This window comes from Micromys minutus, assembly GCF_963924665.1.
Source record: "Micromys minutus genome assembly, chromosome: 22".
In the NCBI taxonomy this organism is placed as follows: domain Eukaryota; kingdom Metazoa; phylum Chordata; class Mammalia; order Rodentia; family Muridae; genus Micromys; species Micromys minutus.
In genome coordinates this window covers 34,320,028-34,345,486 of record NC_137957.1, presented here as the reverse complement: position 1 = coordinate 34,345,486, position 25,459 = coordinate 34,320,028, and the positions used below count along the sequence as shown (strand labels likewise).

Genomic DNA, 25,459 nt, shown 5'->3' with positions numbered 1-25,459 from the left:
AAAGACTTATACTTATTTGTACTGACTGGTTTTGTGTTAACTTGACACAAGCTGGAGTTATCACAGAGAATGGAGCTTCAGTTTAGAAAATGTGTCCATGAGATCCAGCTGTAAGGCATTTTCTCAACTAGTGATCAAGATGGGAGGGCCCAGCCCATTGTGTGTGGTTCCATCTCTGGGCTGGTAGACCTGGGTTCTATAATAAAGCAAGCTGAGCAAGCCAGGGGAAGCAAGCCAGTAAGTGACATCTCCCCCACCGCCCCATGGCCTCTGCATCAGCTGTTTCCAGTCCTGACTTCCTTTGGTGATGAACAGCAATGTGGAAGTGTAAGCTGAATAAACCCTTTCCTCCCCAGCTTGCTTATTGGTCATGATATTTTGTGCAGGAATAGAAATCCTGACTAAGACATGTTTGGTGAGCCTGCTTTAATAATTCTCTCAATACCAGTAAGCACATCTATGTATTTTAGAACTAAAAATCTTATATTAAATTTGAAAATTAATCTTTTCAGTGGGGTTGGTGTGGTTGAGTTTCACCAGAAAAAAAGAGAGAGATAAAAGCCTGTTCTTTAAAAGCTCATTAATGAGAGGGAATCTTCTTTCTGAATTGCTCTAACTTCTATAGATCAAAACCATAGTCTGCTACTATGGGCTTGTGGGATTCACCTTGTGTCTGACTGAAGCTGCAATCTTCCATATATTTCAAAGAAATGTTTTTCTGTCTTGTCATCTCCCTGTCTTCAATTCATTCTGTGATTTTTGTCTGAACTCTTTCAAACCTGGAATTTGAGTGACAGTTTCTATTAAGCCAACCAGGGTGCATATGATCATATTATAGATTCTGAAGTAGGATAATAAATGAACTTAAACCAGTGAACTAAGTCACTATGCCAAAACATAAATGCTAATATATGTGCACTTAGGAAAAGTTTAGACTTCACACTTGTTCTCCAAAGCTTCCCAGATGTATGACCACTTCCCTACACCGCCTGCTTTATGTCCCTTCCCCCACTTTTTACTGTTGGGAGTAAGTGAATTACCTGTCTTTCAGAACACATCCCCTGATATCTACCATTTTTTAGTGGAAAGGCACACATCCCAGAATATGTGCGTAGCACGAGTTAAGATGATTGGCTTCAATTGTTTTCCTGTATCTAACATTGTGAATTTAAAAAAAGAACCTAATATAGTTGGAGAAGCCATGCTTTTCAATGCCCAATGTCTACACAGGATGTTTTACAAACACTATTTCAGTTTCTTGTAAAATCTCACAAGGCCCATGCAGATGTTTTGACTTATAATATGTACAGCCTGAAACTCAGAAAAGTGATTGGGCTACTGGCAGCATTAGCAAGTGGGATGGTTGGAATTAACCCAGAATGAGATGGCCCTATTTTTTGTCTGCACTCCATCAGGGGTGACTACACACACAAGAAATACAATAGTTTAAGAAACATGGATAATTCTCAACCAATATATATTACTAGATTAGGTTGTAAACAGTACTAGTTTCTATCTTCTCTGATTTTATTGTAAGTGTTGTACTTGTGTAGAGATACTGTGGCAGAACAACTGGCCCTTTTCCTTTTAAGGGACAGCACAGTACTTAAGGAAAAGGACATTACCACCCTGGCTTTCCTCACTTTCTTCTCATTGGCTCTTCCACTTCAGTAGTGTGACTGTAAAATCAGCACACATGCTCAGAAAACAAATTATTTAAGACTGAAAATCTGAGCAGTCAAGGTGACTGTGGCATTTATCCTCACAACAATTCTCACTAATATTTAGCTTTGAGGATTCATTTCTAGAGAACCCTTGCACTAAATTGAAACTTCATTTTTCATCAGCAGGTGGTGGTGCTGGGTTATGCTATCAAAGTTTAGTGTTTAATTAGAGATCCTGCTGTGTGGGTGAAAATAACATGCAATATGTACTTTAGTTTCAGAACCATGCATGCTGTCCTGTTATGATTAGTTTTATATAGAGGGATAAGTCATTAACATGGGGAGAAAGACATTATATCACTCAAACTTTTCAGAAGAAAGAAATAATAATGTATAAACACATTCTAACTAAGTAATTCAATAATGTATGGATAGAACACCTAACGATTAAGTAATTAAAAAATTCAGAACTTTTTATAAGTGATTAAATTATTTTAAGATGTAGTTTTAATGATACATTTTAACTATAAATCAAATATTTGTATAAATTTGTTCTATAAATATTATTATAAAATGATATCAATAAATGGTAACTAATATTTTGTGAAAGAATATGGGCAGAATATGCAGTGAAAGAATGGGCAGAAAACTGAAGTCTTTTTATTCTGTCTTAGTGAGTGTTATGTAGCTGTGAAGAGACACTATGACCAAGATAACTCTTACAAACAAAAGTTTTAATTAGGCCTAGCTTATACTTCAGAGGTTTAGTCTAATATCACTATGGTGGGAATAATGGCAGCATGTAGACAGACTTGGTCCTAGACAAGCCAAGAGTTCTACATCCTGATCCACAGGCAGCAGGAAGAAAGAGACACTGGGATTGTCTCTTTGAATCCTCAAAGCCCACCCTCAGTGATGGACTTCTTCCAACTAGCAGCCCACAGCTACTCCACCAAAGTCATAGCTACTCCAACAAGGCCACACATCCTTCTCAAGTAGTGCTATTCCCTGGTGACCAAGCATTCAAATATATGAGGCTGCTTAGGAACTCACTGTACATAAAGGAATTAAGGGCAGCATGTCCCAAAAGATTCTTTGGACATTGGTGATTATGGTAACATTCTTTGTTTTCTTTCTTACTTTTGTTTTGTGTGTGGGAGGTATCAATTTAAATAGTTTTATTATTTCCTGTTACTTGTTTTAGGTCCCTGTGGAACAATGCTACACGCTCTACTTGGACTAATTGAATCCACCTCTTCAAAGGTGGGGCCTGAAGAAGCAGCACCAGATAGAGGAGCTCTACCACCAGGGAAGCCATCAGGCATTCCTCCAGACATGTCACCAGCACTCAGGTACAGCTTGGGAATGGAAGGGTTGCAGACTTTCTCCAGTTATTTCTGCTGATGCTCAAATTCTTCCTTCTCTGCAGTCTTGTTCTTATCCAGCCAGCTGATAATTTCATTGCATGTATGAATAATATTCTGTTTGTTCTAATTATTAATCTTGCCTTGAAGTTTCTCATCTTCAACAGTTGCTTTCGTGTTGAAGGCGTAAGACTGCAGTGAATTCTTGGAGGAAACCCTATTTCTCTGCTTCTCACTCAGCCTTGTACTTCTCAGTTGCTTGGACCATGCGCTCAATATCCTCCTTACTCAAGTGGACCTTGTCATTGGTGATGGTGATCTTGTTCTCCTTTCCTGTGCTCTTATCTGCAGCAGAAACATTGAGGACGTCATTGGCATCAATGTAAAAAGTAACCTCAATCTGAGGAACCACACGGAGTGCTGGAGACATGCCTGTGAGCTCAAATTTTCCAAGCAGGTTGTTGTCCTTGGTCATGGCCCTTTCACCTTCATATACCTGGGTGAGTACACCTTGTTGGTTGTCAGATTAGGTGGTGAAATTCTGTGTCTGCTCTGTGGGAATGCTGGTATTGCACTTTATGAGGACAGTCATGACTCCACCAGCCATCTCAATACCAAGGGAAAGAGGAGTGACATCTAAGAGCAGCATATCCTGAACATTCTCAGACTTGTATCCAGATAGAATGGCTACCTGGACAGCTGTATCCTAGGCAATAGCTTCATGGGTGTTAATACTCTTATAGAGTTCTTTTCCACTGACGAAGTCTTGCAGAAGTTTCTGGATGTTGGGGACTCTGGTAGAACCACCTACCAAGACAATATTATGAATCTCTGACTTGTCTAGTTTGGCAAAAGATGGGCCTTCTTCACAGTGTCTACTGTGCCATGGAACAGGTCAGCATTTAATTCCTCAAATCAAGCATGGTTAATGGAGGTATAGGAGTCAATTCCCTCATAGAGAGAATCAATCTCAATACTGGTCTGATGCTGGAGGAGATGGTGTGCTTGGCCCAATCACAGGCAGTGTGGTGACACCACACAACTCGTTTGTTCTCACTGGTGTCCTCCCAAGTCAAAAATTGGCACATTCCTTTCAGCTCCAACCTTCTTGTCAAAGCCATAAGCAATAGCAGTAGCAGTTGGTTCATTGATAATTCGAAGTACATTGAGACCAGCAATACTTTCAGCATCTTTTGTTGCCTGCCACTGGGAATCATTGAAGGAGGCTGGCACTGTGACCATGGCATTGGTAACAGTCTTTTCAAGGTGAGCTTCTGCAATTTCCTTCACCTTTGTCAGAACCTTTATGGATACTTCCTGTTGATAACAATTTTTTGTCTCTCCTTTGTATTTGACTTGAACCTTGGGCCTGCCTACATCATTCACCCCCATGAAAGGCCAGTGCTTATATCAGACTGAACAACAGCATCATCAAACCTATGTTTGATCAGATGTTTGGCATCAAAAACTGTGTTGGTAAGGCTCATTACAACCTGATTCTCAACCGCATCCCTAATCAATTGTCCTACATCAGTGAAAACAGCATAGCTTGGTATGGTACAGTTATCCTGGCCATTGGCAATTATTTCCAGTTTTCTATGCTGGAGGACACCCACACAGGAGGAGTAGGTGGTGCCAAGATTAATGTTAACTGCAGGTGTCTTAGACATGGTTGCCTGTGTGTAGGCCTGGCTGTGCTGACAACAAGACCACACACATGTCTGAGAGCTGGCTCCATGTTCAATGAGTGGCAACATTATTTTCAACAATTAAGTTCTGGAATAGTTCTAGCTGGGATGAATGGGTAAAATAGAAAACACATACACACACACAGTAACACACAGAGAGGAACACACACACACACACAGGAACACACATACATAGAGTGACTTTTATTCATCTGTAAAAAAAATTATAATATTTTCAGCAAAATAAATGGAACCAAAGATCAGGCAACGTGAAATAAGTTAGACACAGAATGACAGATATCACATGTTTTCTCTCATGTGTAGAATCTGGATTCATTATATTTAAATGCTGGCTACCTAATTACCTAAATATACTCAATAGTGCAGATGTTTCGTCATTTATATTTGAATATATTTAAATATTTGAATATGTTTAAATACTGCTTAAGTATTTATATATGGTATGAATATAGGAGATGTACCTTGTTCTGGGAGGGGAAGGGACCTCAAAGGAAAAAAGAGAATAATGAAATGGAACAAAAAAAATCCCATGTTTTTCTCATAAGTGGTTCATAAATTTAGATATAAGAGCAGAATGGAGCCCTTTGGAAGGAAGGAACTCACCTGTAGGAGGAAGGAGGTGCGACAAGAGAGAGTATCTGGGAGATCAAAGTATAGTTATACGCATGTGCGGTGATGTCATTGCCATGTCTGCTGCTTAGTGCGCTAACTGAAAAGGAAAACTATATTTTAGGAAAGACTACTTTTTCATTAACTTATTTATTCACTTTTCAACCCAATAGAAGCCCTTCCTCCTCCTAGTCCCCCATCATATGGGTCCTCCCCTCTCCCCTTCACCTCTGAGAAGGTGGAGGTCCCCCCATGATTACATTTGATTACACTTTTACTTTGTTTGATGCTCACTGTGTGAACCAGACTCTAGCAGGCTCTGTTGGAATGAAGGCACGCATACATGTGTATGTATGCAGATAAATATACTATTTTTTTTCAAAAACCAATTTGATTGGTGTATATGAGTTTGGCGTCTTGTATACAGCCTTGGAGGTCAGAAGACAACTGGGGAGGTCCGTTCTCTCCTCTTGCTGTGCGGGTCCAGGGGATCGAACTAAGGTTGTCAGGCACAGCAGCAAGCACCCTTACCCACTGAGCCATCTTCCTGGCCCTATTCATATGTACCTTTTAAGGCTTCAGGGTAGACAACTGAAAAACAAGGTTTCCTAGGGTAGGAACTTGAGAATAATATTTCTCTGACTCTCCAAACTGCTAGAAGAAATCTAGTTGAGAACCTCTAGTTTGGCTATTTGAAAAATCTGCTGTAAGCAGCAGCAGCTTTTCAGTGCAGGGAAACACACAAACAAAACTGTGAAGAAGCAGCCTGGGTCTAGTAGAGAAAGCTGCATTTTGAAAAGTGGAAACTATAAACATTATTTCTGTCTCTCTTTTTTTTTTTTTTCTGACAGCCTATAATGGGCCACTAAAAGTTGAGAACAAATGTCCCCACGGTGTTACCAACATCAGATAAGAGGAAGGCTCCTCATAAATAGTTCAACTCCATATGCCTGCAAGACTCATCCTCCTCTCCTTGGGATGACCCAAGTGTGTTCAGTAGTGAGAGCTGTGTGGAGGAACCAGGTGGAAATGTCTGCACTCTCCTTAGTACAACTAGGAAAGCTGGTGCCTCTCACCTTGTTTTAGATCCTCTAGGATATTGGTTCTCAGCCTGTGGGGTCAACACCCCCTTTGACAAACCCCTATCACCAAAAACGTTTACATTGTGATTTATAGCAGTAGCAAAATTACAGTTATAAGGTAGCAACACAATTTTACAGTTGGGGGTCACCACAACATCAGGGATTGTACTTGAAGGTCACAGCATTGGGAAGGTTGAGAACCACTGCTCTAGAGGAATGTGATGTTCCCACACTTACAGTGATTATAAAAGAGAAGGACAGACAAACTGATGGATGAATGAAAGGAAGGTCCATGTTTCTCACTCACACATCTCAGCGGGCAATGCCTTGGAAATACTTGTCCTCTTAAAGACATTAACCTTACTCTGTGCATTGAGATTAATTTGATTGAGATGGTATGTATCTGAACAGGAAACTTCTAGAATAAATACTTCTCTACGAAACCATGGCAAGAACAACTAAATGTTCACAAAAAGTCTCCTGCTTTGGGAGGTTAATAACATCACAAGATTACAAGATTCTAGATTATTAACGCTATATCATGTTAAGAATAAGCATGAAATGCTAAAGCCCATGAATTCATAGCCATGTTGCCCTGATATCATATATTAAGGAGTGATATATATTTTCCAGTTTGTAAAAGTGTGGCTGAAAAAAAAGTCTCTGTATGGAAACAATTCCTGTCTAGAGGTATAAACAATTTTAATTATATGCATTAAATTTTTAATATTTTTAATGGATATATGTTTTCTGATAATGGCCATGACACTGTCTAAATTCTATCTTATCAGTACATGGTGTGGCAGTCAGTGAGAAGTGCATCTCTCTCTCTCTTTCTCTCTCTCTCTCTCTTTCTCTCTCTCTTTCTCTTTCTCTTTCTCTCTCTCTCTCTCTCTCTCTCTCTCTCTCTCTCTCTCTCTCTCTTTCTCTGTATGTGCATGTGTATGTGGACTTGTGTCTCACACACAGAGCCATGCAAACATAATGTAAAAATAATTACACCTGTATATTCAAACTTATATCTCATTTTGAAAGACAAAACAAAGTTTTAGAAACTTTAAGAATCATGTATAGGTATTTTCTTCCTTCAATACATAAACATACACATAATGACAGTGCATAAAAGTTAGCTCAAGCCCTGGCCACTGAGAGCAACATCAGCATCCTGGGTTCACAGGCTCGGTATTGAGGGATTGTGCATTCTTGTTTTTCGTGCTTTCTCTGAGTTTTAACTAAATGCATCACCAGATAGCAAGGATTTATCCCCATTAACATATCAGAAAGATATGTTTATTCCTTTATTACAAGAATACATTTTATTATCTGCATTCTGGAAAGATCTTTTTGTTGACCTGAGTGCTCTCTCCCCCTTCCTCCCTTTCTCCCTCCCTCTTTTCTCGCTCTCTTCTTCCCTACCTCCTTCTCTCCCTCCCTCCCTTCCTCCCCCCCTCTCTCTTCTCTCTCTCTGGATGTATATGCATGTGTGGGTGTATATGTGCATACATATATGTATTTCACTCTGTGTATCTGTCTAAAGCTTTAGAGAGGTTGTTTTAAGACCCAACCATTTTATTGCCCTGAAAGAATAAACAAATAAATAAAAATAAATGAACAATGGCAAGAAAAAAAAAAAGCCACGAATGGATTTAAGCCATCCTGGTCTTATTCTACAAACAACAAAATCTTCCTCTCTTCGTTCATGTCTGCTCATTCATGTGCTTCATGCAAACAGTTTGGTGGTATCTAGGTGTACATGCCTAAATGAATGTGGTAAACTCAAGGTTAGAGAGATGCTCTTCACTCATAGGAATAGACCCAATATGAGAATGCTAATTAATAAAATAAAAGATTATCTTTGGGGCTTTTAAATCTCAGTCAAAAATTTAAAAATAGGGGGATGTTTTATAGGATGTGTTTGAAGCTACAAAATATACTTTGCAAAACTATCCTTTAAGTTATACCTTTAAGTTTCTTTATTTAATTTTTGTGATTCAAGAGTTGTACGTTTATACTATCGCTTTGATTTCCAAATCCCAACAGATGTCTCAAAAAGACGGCAACTAAAAAAGCCTAAAACTGCCTACCCCTAAAGAGCCCATTATTCAGTCCCGAGCTTGCCAAGTTGTCAAGTGGTATTATCGTTATGCTCTTTAAAACACTCAAAACGAAAAGCAGGATAAATGCAAAATGCTGAATTTTATAGCTTTTGTCTGTTCCAAAAGGGACTGTCCAACAGCAAGTACCATAGTACGCCCAATTATTACAGCACATATGGAACGTGGCATTATGAGTTATTTTGAGGGTTTTGGAAAGGGAGAGCTTTGCGTGACAACCGTGGCAGTGCAGGCTTAGGGATTTAACTCCAGCGTTCTCATCCGCCACTTCAGCAAGCATTTTCTCAATTATTTAACGTTGTTAAATCCACAGGGAACCAAAGGTCACGAAATCCACATTGGTCCGCGCAGGGCAGCGACAATGTTCTGCAAAAACCAGCGGAGTTTACACAGGCTGTGTTCCTTTTGGGCTTTGAAATCTCCATGATTATTTCATAACCAACTAGAAACTAATGAAGATAGTGTATGTGGTATAACGTGAATTGAACAGCAGTGACCATTTACCTCTTTCATATGGAGCTGGTTATATGAGCGCAGGTGCTGCGCGAATGAAGTCGGAGAAACTCGGATGCCACTCGTCCTAGAATCGTCCAGGCTTCGGGTTAGTTCTACCTAAAAGGGTTTTGAGGGTGTGAAGTAGCTCTGTGGATGGCGTTAAGCAAACAGAAGCTGTTCAATGATGTGAGTTCAATCTACCAAGCCAGTGAAGACTACATCTACGCCAGACTTGTGGATGTTTACGTACGGCTTGAAATCCAATCCAGATAATTCCCCAGCTCCGTCCCTGAGGCATTTTAAAGATCACGGAAACTTTCAGTTTTGATGGAGAATTTTTGCTTTATGGATACGGTCACAGAAAGGGTATGCCTTCATGCCTTAAAGATGCTTATATATTACCCAGTAATATGGCTGATCTCTCTAATAACTTTATAAAAATCTTCACTCTGACTTGCAGGCCCACAACAGCTCAGCGTGAACGCTCATTACTGATTCTGGATAAAAATAAACAAGACTCTTTTTTTTTTCTTGAGCAAAATAAAAGGATTTACATCTCTAATTTCCCCTAAATATTAAAACAGGACACTTCTCGAAGTTAAGGGCTATATTTATCAAGTATTTATTCTAAGGATTAAATGGAATTGGATTAAATTATTAAAATATATGTATTCATATCCAAGCCTAAAATAAAAGCATGATTGTAGGATGTGGCTTAGGATTTCATTATTTTGTTATGTCAAACACAATGTGTTACAAGATCTGACACAGTTAACACAATTTCTAAAATCTGGAAAGTCGGAGCTCAGTTATTAATTAAGCATTTCTTTCCAATTCTATAGAGATTTACTTTTATATATCTGGGGATATAACTTCAAAATAGAATTCTAAGATTGAAATGATTATTACTATCATTTAATAGTTAACAGACTTTAAAGTTGGGCTCTTGGCTGCTTTTTCCATGTCGTCCAGTAGGTGGGGCTCGTGTAATCTTCTTCTTTACCAGGGAGCAGAGAACCAGGGGAGCCAGAGGGACCAGAGAGTTTCCAGAATTGTTTTTTCTTGAACTCTAGTTGTTCACTGGCCACTTCAGTAATCTGCATTTCTGCAACTTCAGCTACTTTGTGCTCAAAACCTCTTAGGATACAATAAATTGGGTTTTGTGATTTAGATTGGTTTTAACATTGCAATCCTTTATTAAGTTTATAATGATCTTTTCTCCATTTAGATCTTTGGCTAATGTCTCTTTTAAAAAAGTTATGTTGATCTATTTGCAGTTATCCTTTTAATTAAAGTGTGCAAGCCACATATATACATGTCTATATTTTTTTATAAACACATCTCCCTGACAATCCAAATTCTGAAGAATAAGTTTTTGAATCAGGAGATCCTCTTTTGAAATGCAACCAAAAGGAAGAAGCAAGGGGGAAAAGCAAGCTGGAAAAATCCACATGAGACCGGAAGTAACAGAGGAGCCCTAAAAGCAAATATATGAATCCTTCCACATATTGTATAAACCTAGCAACTTCCTTCTATAAGGGAAGACACCGAATCCCAGAAATCTGGAGGCCTGTGTGCAGTGGGACAGGACTCAACACCCACTTCCCTACGCTGGGGAGACTGCACAGGATTTACCAAAGAGATGCCTTAGAATCTGAGCCCAGGGAAGCACAACCTTTGTTCTGACAATTGGAATCTCCTCATAATGATTCTTCTTTGGGCATATGCTCATATTGGCCACGGTGCTGTGTGAGAATCCCAGCAATACATATGATCGTTTGTTTGGTGTGTAAGTTAAAGCCCTATGCCATTAAATAGAGTACCCTTTAATCGTAGGACTGTTGAGTTGAACTCTACATTAATTTAATTTATGTAAAATTATGAGTTGATTTCTGTCGCATTGTTAGTCTAATTGAAGTTGTTAGAAGCTCCATGTAGCTGATAGCGGCCATATTGGATAGAGCACATGTGGGTAGTCATTTATTTCTTTAATTTACTTTTATTGTATAACTTACCTTTGAATCTTTTATTTTTTAGATTATAATGTAATTACATCATGTCTTCCTCTTATTCATCTCACATAACCTTCATTGTTTTTATTCAATTTCATGTCATATTTTATTAATTATTATTACATGCATATATGGAACATTCATATATATTCCTAAATATAACTAGTTCACTCTGTATGTTGCTCATATGTCTGTGGTCATGCCTGACTATTTGGTCATGAATAGCCAAGTGATGTGCTCTTCCACAAGAAAGATCATTCCTCTCTCTCAGCAGTCCTTCTGTGTCTTTAGTTCTTTGTGGATAGCCATAGCCCTGTGGCCTTTCTCCATCCAGGTTCAAATGTCTATTGTTGTTCTTGCTAAGCTCATGTTTCAGCATTCATGCTAGTGAGGCTTTATTGGTCTAGCCTCTGATACTACCAGTAGACACAATCTCTCAGGTATCTCCTGCTACCCTTATGATTCTTCCAATCCCATCTTTCAGAATCTTCCCGGAGCCCAAATGGTAGGAGTATTTTGGTAAATATGGCTATCAAGAAGGGTCTCAGAAGCACAATACCCTCTTTTGAGTTGTTGGTCAGGGGTGTCCAGGAGACTCCCAGAACATATAGCCTCTTGTTATTATCCTGGGTTGCCTACACACAGGCAGAAGTTAAGTCCCTATTGCTGGAGACACCATAAACCTCAAAAACAGACCCTGGAGGCCCCTGAGCTGGATGTGACCTGAATTCTTCCTTCTTAAGGACTTGCTTTTATGGTACCAGAAGGTGCTATGCAAGCCTCCAGCATTGATAGCCTTTGCTATCAGTGTAGAAAGTTTCCCTGGATAGTCTCGTTGTAGATAACTAACTGTAGAGGTCATGGAGTGAATGGGACACAAAGTCAACTGCACTCATGACATTCAAGTCAACGGGCAATCATTAAGTGTATTTGTTTCATAGTTTACTTACATTCAGAAGTAAACTTGCAAGTATCTATGAACAATAGTCAAGTCAGTCACTTTATGGACCTCTGCCCTTGTCTCCTTGGCCTTCTGGAAGACTGTTTCACCTGTGAGTGTTGGGTCTGTATGGGTGCCTTGTTTCTTTTCTCTTGAGCTTATCATTAAGATTTATTTCAAAGCCTCCACTGAGTGGCTAACATGTAGCCAGCACTGCAATAGGCAGCCATGAAGTCAAGGGGCTGAGTGGCTATGAGGATTTAGTCTCGGCCAACCACACCTTTCCAGAGCCCCGTCCACAAAAGTAATGCACTCCTTAGACTGCTAGAGCGAGGGTGATAAGCATAATTGTAATATTAAGACAAGGAAGCTAAGTCCAGGGCATTGCATGCTTTGTACAAAATAATAAAGACAACTTTTCAAAATGTTTCCTCAGACTCAAATCCATGTTTGTGACTTCTAGTATTTCTCCCTCTGGTCACAGTTCCAGAGTAGACGTTGGTGAATGCTGACTTCTGTGTTTCTTTAGACTTTTGCTAAGGAGCCACCATACAGGCCACGCCTGGCAAACATCAATAGTTTTTTGCAATGTCAGTTATGAGACTTTCCTTATGTAAAGAAAGAATAATATTTGTAGTTGACTGTAAACTTATTTGAATCCTTGAGTTAAGTCCAGAAGGCCTCTGCATGGATCTGATCTGGGCTTGAAGTGTTATCAGTGCTTGAGCTCTTGGGTGTTTATATATCACAAATCAGGCATATACACACATTCCTCAGCATAGAAACGGGATCATCCTGTTTACGGGAAATCAGTGTAGGATCACTAACATACATCTTCTGGTTTGGACCCTTCTGCCTTTCTGAATAGAAGCATTATTCATTAAGCCGTGCTTAGATCTAGATGTTATCCTAACTCTCGCTCTTAGAGATAATTCTGTTTATAATAGCCACAGCTGTTAGCAACACCGGATTAACCAACACTGTGGTGGGTTCAGATACCATGTCTACTTGCTAGTCTTTTGGTCACCAACTGTTCTAAATCAAGGTGATTTTATATTTGCTTTCATAAAATAGAGCTAAGAGAAGTCCCCAGTGATGGTACATGTTTTCTTATCCCAGCCATCAAATTCACCAGACAGGTCTTCAGTTTTAAGAACGTTGTCTAGGTCTTCATGGATCACTGCCTACTCCCAGAATCCTTTTCACTGCCCTTCACAAGCTTCTGGCAACATTACACAGATCAAAGCAAACAAATAAGCAGCCCCCTCTCAATTTTCAAGGTGGCAAAAGGGTCCTGCTTTTTCGCCCAATTTATCAATTTTAAATTGTACATACTGCCTCAGTGTGTCTGTAGCTTACCAATTCGTTGTTCGAGGCCCCTTCCTCCTATCTTAGAGTTCATTTGATGAATTCCATTCCTACCTGACAAAGGTCTGTTCCTTCTCTGAATGGTGTATAAGAAACTGTGGGGACAGTGAAAAATTGCATAGGAGAATGTGCCTCCAATGCATCATGGGTACAAGTTTTCTCACACTGGGCTCTGATGCTCTCCTTTGCAAATCTGGTAGAAAAGAATTAGGAATGAAATGTTCATTGCTGTCATTCTGTCCCCCTTATGAGAACCTCTTATGAGAAGTGTACAGCCAGGAACTTTGTTTTTTCTTAAGTTGTCTGTCAGAGCATGAATCAAAGTATTTTTTTCTGGCAGAAGCTACCACAAGTGGAAATGTTGGGAAACAACAACAAAAAAATTCTGGTCAATAGTGAAATTTACCATTTTCTTGTGGGTTTCTATGACTCCTTATTTAGACATTTAGAGTTGGACATTTTGCAAAATACATTGTCATAACAGCTGCAAAATAGAAGGGAAAACCAATCTGTTCAGCTGCATAGTGTGTCTGTAACACAGCCAGGTATTCTAACCCACATGACAGGCATCTCCATTGTCTAGAACATCCTGACGATAGTCGGGAACATTCTGAAAGCTGTGTGCTCAACTGAACTGACATCTAATTTCATCAGGAAGCATGAGCATTTGCTTGGGCATAGACGTCTCAACCGAGTGGAGGAAGGCAGAGGGGCATTCTCCAGAACAAGCCTCCAACTCACACATCTGTATTTCCTCCCTCTCAAAGCCACAAATGCATTTTACCTATCCAGCTCTGAATGTATTAAGAGGAATATACTTTATTTAGCTTCATGGCATTAAGATACATTTTTAATATTCAAAATTTTTATGTACCTTTGTGTTCCTAAAGCTGAAATATTACATTAAATTGTTTTTAACACCACACCAAGGTATCCAGAAAATTTCTTTAGAAACGTTTTTTCCCCCAAATAAGATTGATTTTTTTTTTTTAGTCTGTACATCAGCTCGCTCTACATGGATGAGACATAAGTTCAAGTCTCAGATATACAATTCAGTTTTGCTGAATGTGGGAGCTCATGTTACTCTGCAGATTCCAACAGGAAATATCCATTTATCACAGGACCTTCTGTCTCTTTGCTTATTTCATTACTATGCCCCTGATTTTTGTAGGAAAAAGTGAGAGGACCTCATTACACACCACTTACTGAATATCTGTGACATGGGCAGAGCCTCTGCCAGAGCATAACGATCCACCAGATATAAGTTCAATCGAATTACCTTGGTCAAAGATTGGTTTGACCAATCTTCCTTTTTGAACAGTAGAAAAGCAAGATAGAAAAATTAATATATTAATTTGTATTTATTATTGTTGTCTTTGTTACATTGGCCATTAAATTTAAAGGCTCACTTAGGTTAGGTAAGGGCTGTACCACTAAACTATGCTACAGATCTGTTTCTATATTTTTGAGGCAAAGTCTCTCTGAGATGCTCATTCTTTCCGCCCTCTCAGCAACCTAATTAATGGGGGTTATAGAACTTGGCCACCAGGTCAGCCTTGAAAATATTAATGCTGACACCAATGTCTGTACTCAGTGAATATGTAAGAACCATTTATTAATGAGCCGTGGAAACGTGTAGTATTTCTGATACTATACTTGTCAAATATAATTTCTGTTTATTAACTTATGTGCTGAGTTATAGTAAAAACAGAAGCTAAATGAAAAATAAGAGGCTCTGAGTAGGATCCTTTTTTTTTTTTTTTTGTTGTTGTTGTTGTTGCACATTATGGTGGCAACAGACAAAAATAATGTGATCTGATGTCTGATACCCCGAAAAAGAAAAAAAAACTAAGAAAGTTTACCCTAAAAAAATGATCAATTTTTTGAGGAATGAGGTATACTTACCCTTATTTAAACATTCTAAAATAGTTACTAGTATTAAAATATTACAGAGCCCCATTGATATGCATGAGTTTTACATTTTACAATTTACAAAGGAACAGTTAAGGTCTGATCTCATTTGATGAAAAAAAAAAATAGTGACTTCTTGATGAGGTGACTTCAAATGAAGAAAGAGAAAAATAGTACACCTACACATACATTCTTTTAATCTCAAATGCTGTGTGCAAAGGTAGAGTTTTTCTCAAATTATAACAAGGCATGAGACCTTAGTAGGCACCCAGACCTGAGCCCAACGGACTGAATAATGCAAATAGCAATCATGCTATAAATCAACAAGTGGAGAAGGTCACCTGCCCTGAACAGTTCCTAAATGGACCAACCTTGTCTTTCGGTTTCTGTAGTTCTGTCCTGGCTAACTGATCTTGTTAACTGAAGTATGTCAACCTAGCTTCTGTTTTCTTCGTGCTTAAAATCTCACTCTTAGAAAAGGTTCAGGGCTTCACCGGGATCCCAAACACCCAGTGCAGTCGCCAGCTGGCTAATAAAGACTTTTTATTGGCTAAAACTGTCCAAGTAGTCATCTCTTGTGGCTGCTCCAACACAGTACTATTTAAGTAACAGTGATTTCTAAATTCTTTTGCCTCAATTTTCAAAGTTACACAATCACTGTTTTCTGGGGTCCTCCTCAACTAAAATGGATGATTAAAGGGTGGCTAGGAAACTATAATTTTGCTTAGATTTTTCCAGATTAAAAGAGAGACAAAGCTCTAAACTAACCTCCGACTGGCTGAAGTCTAGTGCAATTTTATGCAAAATGTTGCCTGGTTTTTGTTTGTTTGTTTGCTTTTTGGTAAGATAAAAAATAAATCTTTATTAAAAATTATTTTTATTGAAAATGTTTTTTTCATATTGCCATTACTGAAAAGTTTTGCTATCCTCACATTTTTGAATCGCTTGATCTAATAGCCTCTTTTATACTTTCAAAAAAAAGTTTTGGGTTGTTTTCTGCTTTTCTCTTCCACTTTCTTTTGTTTTCTCTCTCCTTCTTTTTCCCCTCCCTCCCCCTCTATTTCTCTCTTTAAAGAGAAATACCACGAATCCTATGATAATGGTTGAATATTTTCCCAACTTCCACAGCTCGAGTCACATTAAACGCCCCACAAACTAAGCAAAGCATGGGTGGCTCAGATGACATAGATACATTCTTTCTATTTACAAACATTAAAAGAGACATTGTCTTTTATCTCTGAATATTTATATGTCCAACCCCAACTGAGGTCACAGAGACATGCCCATCTGTTTGTTTTCTTAAATTCATGTCAACAGTTTATGAGGTTTCCAGTAAAAACCAGAAATGACTGCATTCTTTTGAGATGTTGTCAAATTGGCATTCTAGACAGATCTTAGAAGCAAACAAAATATTTGTTTTATGTTCCAGAAGGTTTTGAATCACATAGTCAATTTTTATAATTTTTATAATTTAGGAACACTCTCTACTAGTATATATATATGAGTCTCTCTGTGTGTGCATGTGTGTGTGTGTGTGTGTGTGTGTATGTGTGTGTGTGTGTGTGTGTGTGTGTGTTGCAGTTACAAGAGGAAAATGAAGGCAGCAACATATATCCTGGTGACTGTACAAACACAGACCCCATACAGAGCAGAGCGTGACTGAGAAGCAGGCATTGTTTGCTATGGTTATGCCATCAGCAAGAGAGTAGGTGAAAGGTGGGGGAATCATCTTTATTTAAACAATACTTAGACTTGGTCATAACCATACCACTTTGAGGTCCATTAAAATGTGCTAGGTCCTCTTTGGCCTTTCCTTACCTCACCTGAACCTTAGAATGCTCTTTCCTGCACACAGCCTCCTCTGCTTCTTTTTCTAAAGGGTGTAGAATTCTTGCCATTAGTGGCTCCTAGTGGATAAAGGAAGCCATTTCTTTGCAATTTAATGCCCACTGAATGTCAGTGTTACTATTTCTTCCATTTGTTGCTTTGGTTTGCACAGAAACATTGAGGTTATTTTCTGGTTATTCCACCCCCCCTTTAAAATGGATACAATTGACCAATATTGAAGGTTTTCATATGAATTGCCTGGGAGAAATTTATATGTGCCATCAAGACCCTAAGCAATAAAAAATGACTATATATTTTAAAAATAGATCTCCAAACTGCAACCTAGTAGTGTCTTTTTTTAATCTCAGTGCTTGACAGGCAGAGATCCAAAGATCATGATTTGGGCTATCCTGGGCTACACAATGAGTCCAGTGTCAGCTTGAACTACATTATATATCACTGTATCAGAGACAGAAGAGAAAACTCTCTATACACTATTCATAGGAAAATACACTACAATGCAAAGTAATAGAGAGGTCACTAAAGACAAAATGAATTACCATATGTTTCAGATTTTTATTTCTGTGAATATATCCCTCAGACTAAAATCAGTATAGCAAAGTCACTTCTATGATCCTGTCCTCTTTCCAGTATCATTCATTATACTAACCAAGTTATTGAGGCAGTAAAAGGGCCCATCATCTGATGATAGAGATATATGACTTATATATACAATACAATTCTTACCCAGCATTAGGAAGGAGAGGAAGACTTTCCTTTATTTGCAACAATATGTGCAAGATTTTAGGATAGTACAATAGTGAAATAAACTAGGCATTCAAAGACAAACATTATGTACTCTCATAAATGCTTGGAAAAGATAAAATATTGCCAGTTTCGATATTTCTAGTTATTAGGAAACAGACAACTCATATCAAGATAACATATTATCTCACTTAGTAAAACTGGCTATCATAAACAATTGAAGGTATAAATTACCAGTAAGAATGTGGAGAAATAAAGTAACCTAAGAATTTTTACATAAACAGTGAGTATTTTTCTCAAAGAATTCCATATCACCTAGCAGTCCCACTAGCAGATATATATCACAAGGCCATCAAATTAGTTTATTGTAGAAATACCTACTCTTCTGTGCTTAACCCAGTTTTGTTTGCAATGTACTCCAAATACAGACAGCTTGAAGACATTAATCAATAGATATGTTCATGAGAAAATGTGGTGCATATACAATGAAACATTATCGAGCCTTAATAGAGGGAAATACCATTATTTTTGAAAATGTATATGAGCAAAGAGGCCATTATATTATGTGAAATAAACCATCTGTCAAAAGACTATCAGCACAACACATTTCTCTAAGTATGTAAGAATAGTGGTTATCAAAGATGGTGAGAAAGACACTTGGGCTCGACTTACCATTTTTCCCTCTTTTGCTAACTTTCTTATTCATACAACATCTAAAGTGGTGTTTTAGATTTTATTTTTTTATTTAACTCGTTTAAACAAAAAGTTTAAAAAACCCAAATATTTGCAGATGACTAGATATTTTTTTCAACCTATTTTTTCTCTTAATTGTCACACCTATGTATGCATTTAATATTTGGACAGCTTCCATTAGGCGTCTATGAACCATCTCAAACACGATGTCCCAAAGAATTCCTCAGCTCTTTCTGCTTCAAGCTATTTTTCTTTTTTTCATCTCCATTTATTTTAGTAAAATCTGGTTTGATTGTTTTCCCTTCATCCCCATTTATTTTAATGAAAGATTTTGTTTGTTTTCCTCATTAATCATGTAGAATGTCTAGAAAATATCTTAGACTACTTAAGATAGTCTTTAACCAATATCAATATCAAATCAGCAGTACCTTGCCAAGACTACCTTCCCATCCATCTGAGTCTTCTTGCTTACTGCTTTTATTTCCTGCCTTTATCACTGTTATAACTTCCTGACTGGTCCTGCACTTTCAGCTTTGTTCCTATTCAGTGATTTGTACACGGGAAACACACACACACACACAAACACACACACACACACACCCACACACACACACACACCATATCATACAATTTTCTTGTTCAACTCCCTAATGTTGGCTTCCCAATACAAGGCTTTATGAACACTTACTATGACCTCATATCTTCTTAAGTTGATTTTGAATGAATAAGTGAACCCTACAGTAGGAATGCTATTTATTTATTCGTTTATTTATTCTGGCATCTTTTCTAAGTCATAATTCAATGTTATTTTTACAAAGTGAACATGGAAGCCAGGTGATTATGTGTGTATGTATGTGATGTGTATACATAAAGAATTCTATATTTTCTATAATATTTATATTGTATTAACCAGAACATTGCCATGAACATTATTCCATTTCAAATTGTTTCTAAATGACAGTTTAATGAACATGGTCTTGTCATTTACCTTTAAAAGGACCAGAAGGCTACTCCTAGAAATGACAGGGAACCTTCTCTCATGATATGCCAACATATGGTTGCCTAAACAAGACTTAAACAAGGACAACACCATTAAAGATGTTAAAATAGAAGGGAGAACACTCATAAAGAGTTCCACCTCCAGACAAAGAACAACAGGCAACTAAAAAATGCTGAGAGTGGAGAAATTAGTCTTTCCTAAAGATAAACCCCTAATTAGCTATCCAATGCCAAGCCATCAGTCTGGAACTCTATGCATATTACACATGCATACATACATTAACATATACATACAATATATTGACTCAGTTTGTTATAGTTATATATTTGTGCATATATAAGTAATAATACTTATGAAATAAAATGAGCCCATGAATATGGGAAAGGGTTGGTGGGGAGCCATGGGAAATGGTAGAGGGAAGGGACCCTGAAAGCATCGGAGGAATGAAGGTAGTAGGGAGAAATGATGCAATCCTATTATAAGTGAACTTTAAGGATTAAAAAAGGCAACAAGAATCAAAGGGTGCAATGTCCTTAAAGTCATCATGCTGGCCAGAGGTAATGCAGTGACCCAGTACCAGGCCTATAAATTCTGTATGTAATGGATCTGTCTCTGCTGAATCCTAGATGTATAACTTTTTATTGCTCCAATGATATACACAGCTCATGCTTTTTCTCCTTCAAATATGTAAACTTCTTTGCCATGGTTGGATATTAGGTAAATGTCTGTTTATTTGAATGGCATAAACAACAATTCTGTGTAGTTTGCTGACTGCTTGTTTTAGACTTATTTCTCCAAAACTACTACTTACAAAAATGAAAAGCTGGGAGACACTTATGATGGATGCTTTAAGGATGTGTGCGATAAATACACTTTTAAGTCAATATCTTGAACTTGATATGGTTTCCAATTAGGGAATTTTAATTAAATAGGTTTACGATAAAATGCTGTTTTCAAAGTACATGTGGTCAATATTCCTATTACAGGAAAAATTGTTTCACACCAAGTGGTTTTGTTCTGCGCTGGGAGGAAAGAATGAAACTGCTCTCTGTTAATGCTGAGCAGAGGGAAAACCAATACAAGAGTTTCATCATGTTCATGCTGGAAAGAAAACACATTGTGATTTCGACTTTGAAAATTACATGCCTAAAATTGCCAGAAATGCTGTTTACTGCACAGCTTGGCCCTTGACAATGGTGAGTGCAGTAAGAGGGTATTCTACATCAATCATTTGCAGAAGCATTTCTTTCCCATGCCCAGAGGAATCACGAAGGGAATATATTGTTATGTTTATTCCAAAGAAATTATGAATTGAGTTTTCTTTTCTTTTCTTTCCTTTTCTTTTTTCTTTTTCTTTTTTTCTTTTTGTCCTGTAAAACTCCTTACAATTGAAAACATCATCAGAGTAAAGTGAGCCACTTGTCAAAGAATTCAAATGGAAACCTATAAAGGGTTGGAGTCCATTGCTGTAAGTTGGCCCTTTGATCTATGTACACTTAGATATTTCAGAAGAATGGATGATTCAGTTTTAATTAAAAACAAATACTATGGTAGAAATATACAAATAGGTAGGCAATCCAAACTTCATAATAAGGATTTTCTTATGTGTCTTAAAAACTGATTATAATAAAAAGTAAAGCTGATTAAATAACTTCAGCAAAGTAGCCACTCAAAGGATAAACAGGATAAGAAACAAAAAACATACTTTCACAATAGTCAGAAATAATATAAAATACCTAAGTGTGACCCTAATCAAGCCAGTGAAAGATCTGTATGACAAGAACTTCAGGTCTCTGAAGAAAGAAATTGAAGATATCAGAAGGTTGAAAGGTCTCCCATGCTCATGGGCTGGCAAAATTAATATTGTAAATATGGTCATTTTGAAAAAAGCAATCTACAGATTCAATGAAATCTCCAACAAAATTCCAACTAAATTCTTCATAGAGTTAAGAAGAACAATGTACAAATTCATTTGGAATAATAAAAAGCCAAGGATAGCAAAAAATCATTCTCAACAATAAAAGAACTTCCAGAGGAATCAACATCTCTGACCTCAAGCTGTATTACAGAGCAATAGTGATAAAACCTGTATGGTATTGGTACAGAAACAGGAAGGTAGATCAGTGGAATAGAATTGAAGACCCAGAAATAAACACATATTATTGGTCACTTGATCTTTGATAAATGAGCTAAAACTATCCAGTGGAAAAAAAGATAGCTTTCTTAAGCTTTTTTAAATTAGATACTCTATTTACATTTGAGATGTTATTCCTTTACCCGACTCTGTTCCCATCTCCCTTCCATTCCAGTTGCCTTCACAAAGGTGCACTCTCTTCTGATCCCTCTCTCCACCTCATTGTCTTGTCATTCCTCTGCCTTGGGACAATGTGCCTTCTCTGGAACAAAACCCTCTTCTCACATTGATGCCAGACACTGTTATCTTCAGCTACGTATGCAACTTGAGCAATAGGTCTTTAAAGGTGCACATAGAGGTTGGTGTTTTACTTCATGGGAGTTTTAGAAGGTTTGTTTGGTTGATAATGTTGTTATCTTCTCTTGAGTATACAACCCCTTTCAGCTTCTTAGGTCCTTTCTTTAGCAAAGTCATTGGGATCCCCAAGTTCAGACTGATGGTTATCTGCAAACATGTTCAGCTGTATCTATATGACTCTAGTGTAGTCCCTGAGGGATTATGTTTGGTTCCTGCCAGTAAGTAACTTTTGGGATCAGCTATAGTGCTTGGATTTGGTGACTGCATATGTGGTCAATCCCCAGGTGAGGCGGCTCCTGAGTGATACTTTTTCAATCCCTGTTTCTCTATTTGACCTTGCATTTCCTCTCAGGAGAATTGTGTTTTCTTTTCTAAGAAGGACTGAGGCATCCTTGTTTTGGCCTTCCTTCTTTTTGAGCTTCATAATGTCTGTGAATTGTTTCTTAGGTATTGGGTATTCTGAGCTTTCTGAGGCTAGTGTCCCCTTATCAGTGAGTGCATAACATGTGTGTTCTCTTGTTACCTCACTCAGGATGATAGTTTTCAGTTCCATCCGTTTGCCTACAAATTTTATGAAGTCATTGTTTCTAAGAGCTGAGTAGTACTCATTGTGTAAATGTACCACATATTCAGTATCCATTCATCTGTTGATGGACATCTAGGTTCTTTCCAGATTCTGGCTATTATAAATAAGGCTGCTATAAACATGGTGGAGCATGTGTCCTTATAATATGTTGGAGCATCTTTGGGATCCCAGGAGTGGAGTGGATGGGATTTTAGGTAGTACTATGTTCAATTTTCTGAGGAACGGCCAGACTGATTTTCAGAGTGGTTGTACAAGCTTACAACCCAACCAAGAGTGGAGGAGTGTTCCTCTTTCTCCACATCCTCGCCAGCATCTGCTGTCACCTGAGTTTTTTGATTTTAGCCATTCTAACTGGTGTGAGGTGGAATCTCAGGGTGTTTTAATTTGCATGTCCCTGATGATTAGGGATATTGAGCATTTCTTTAGGTGCTTCTCAGCAATTTGAAGTTCCCCAGTTGAGAATTGTTTGTTTAGCTCTTTGACCCATTTTTAATAGGATTATTTACTTCTCTATAGTCTAGCTTTCTGAGTTCCTTGTATATATTGGGTACTAGCCCTCTTTCAGATGTAGGATTGGTAAAGATCCTTTTCCAATCTGTAGGCTGCCATTTTGTCTTCTTAACAGTGTCCTTGGCCTTACAGAAGCTTTGCAATTTTATGAGGTCCCATTTGTCAACTCTTGATCTTATAGCATAAGCCGTTCATTGCTGTTCTGTTTAGGAAAATTTCCCCTGTGCCTATGTGTTCTAAACTCTTATCAACTTTCTCTTCTAATAGTTGCAGTACCTGGTTTTATGTGGAGATCTTTGATTCACTTGAACTTGAGCTTTGTTCAAGGGTATAGGGAACAATCAATTTGCATTCTTCTGCATGCTGACTGCCAGTTGAACCAACACCATTTGTTGAAGAAGCTGTCCTTTTTCCATTGAATGTTTTTAGCTCCTTTGTCAAAGATCAAGTGATCAAGGTATGTGAATTCATTTCTGTGTCTTCAATTCTGTTCCCTTATTCCATCTGCCTATCTCTGCATCAATACCATCATTTTTTTTTTATCACAATTGCTTTGTAACATAGCTTGAGATCAGAGAAAATGATTTACCCAGAAGTATTATTTTATTCTTAAGAATAGATTTCACTACTCTAGGTTTTTTTGTTATTCCACGTGAATTTGCAAATTTCTTTTTTACAACTCTATGAAGAATTGGGTTGGCATTTTGATGGGCATTCCATTGAATTTTTAGATCACTTTTGGCAAGATAGCCATTTTTCCAATGATGATCCTTCCAATCCATGATCTTTCCATCGTCTTCAATTTCCTTCTTAAGAATTTTGAAGCTCTTGTCATACAGATCCTTCACTTGCTCGGTTAAGGACACTCCAAGGTATTTTATAGTCTCCTCAGTGGCTCTGTCAGAACCTGACAAATACAAAGGCAGATGATTACCGCCAACCATTAAACTGAGGATGCAATTCCCAATGGAGGAGCTAGAGATAGGATTGAAGGAGCTGAAGTGGTTTGCAACCCCATAAGAACTACAATACCTACCAACCAAAGCTCCTAGGGACTAAACCACCAACCTAAGAGTGCACACAGAAGGATCCATGACTCCAGCTGCGTATATAGTAGAGGATGGCCTTGTTGGCTGTAAATGGGAAGAGAAGTCTCTGGTCCTGAGAAGTCACCATTCCCAAGAGTAAGAGAATGTTAGGGTAGCAAAACAGTGGGGGGTGGGTAGGTTGTTGGGTGGGTGGTGAAGAACCCTCATAAATGCAGGGGGAAGGGAATGATAGAGGATTTATGCAGGGTATACTGGAAAAAGGAATAACTTTTAAAATGTAAATAAAATATAACCAATGTAAAGAAAAACGCCTATGAAGTGTCTTTCTAAAAAACAGTAAATGTCTTATGAAATAACAACATGCATGTTAACCATGAGATGACTAAGTTCTAGATATTGTTATGTGTATAATCCTTTGAAATTATTTTTAATTTATACCCTATGCTTGATAATATTCCTTCTTATTTTAATATGGTGATCACTACTATACTTTTGTCTGATTTCAACAAAGTTTCTTTAATGATGTACATCATAACCGATGATGATTCCGGGGTCCATTTGCTTTGGGGACACATTTCCTCTTCTTTCAGATAAACTCTAAAAGGTTTGAGAACATTGAGTATTGGCAGAATTGGACTAAGACCAAGTCCAATTAAAAGTTTTAAAATTACAGTTCTTGAGATTTATTTTCTTCTCAAAGCATAACCATGATGCTGTCCTCCATGTGACCCAGTAAACATCACTTGGGTTTTATGACCTGGGAATAAACATTGCTTGGTTTTATGAACATATGTGGAAGAAGCAAGATAGAAAATGCTACTGAGCATCACTTTAAAATTTGTTTATCACGTTGCTCAATGATTCATGTAACTGGGCCAAATATACAGGAAAAAGAAAGAGAAAGACTGTTTTTTTTTTTGGCAATGATTCTATAAGGCAAGATTTTAAAGAAATGTTGGGGCAGACACCGGAAGGTCAGGAGACTCCTTTCTGGGTGGGAATAGTTTGGAGCATCTGATAATGACAATTTCCTTTACCAGTTCTAATCTGTTCCCTTATGTCCTTTTCTTGGCTAGGTGTCATCCTTAGATATTGTAATGGCCTTTTACCCATAAGATATATCCAGCAAGTATATTTCTAAGTTAATTAACAAAGTTGCCAAGCATCATTGTCTGATCAAAGTCTCCATCTCTATCTCTCAGGTATATTTGATAGTTCTGACCTGCCTTCAGCAAGAATTATGCGATTACTTATCCAGAATTCTTATCAT

At 37.8% G+C, this 25,459-nt stretch overlaps 1 pseudogene across 1 annotated transcript; it reads right to left on the bottom strand.

Moving 5' to 3' along the window:
• Window positions 1–2,845: 2,845 nt before the first annotated feature.
• On the bottom strand, window positions 2,846–4,698 carry LOC308434928 (heat shock cognate 71 kDa protein-like; annotated as a pseudogene). The gene has a single exon. The product of its transcript is annotated as a heat shock cognate 71 kDa protein-like (transcript).
• Between the last annotated feature and the right edge of the window lie 20,761 nt (window positions 4,699–25,459).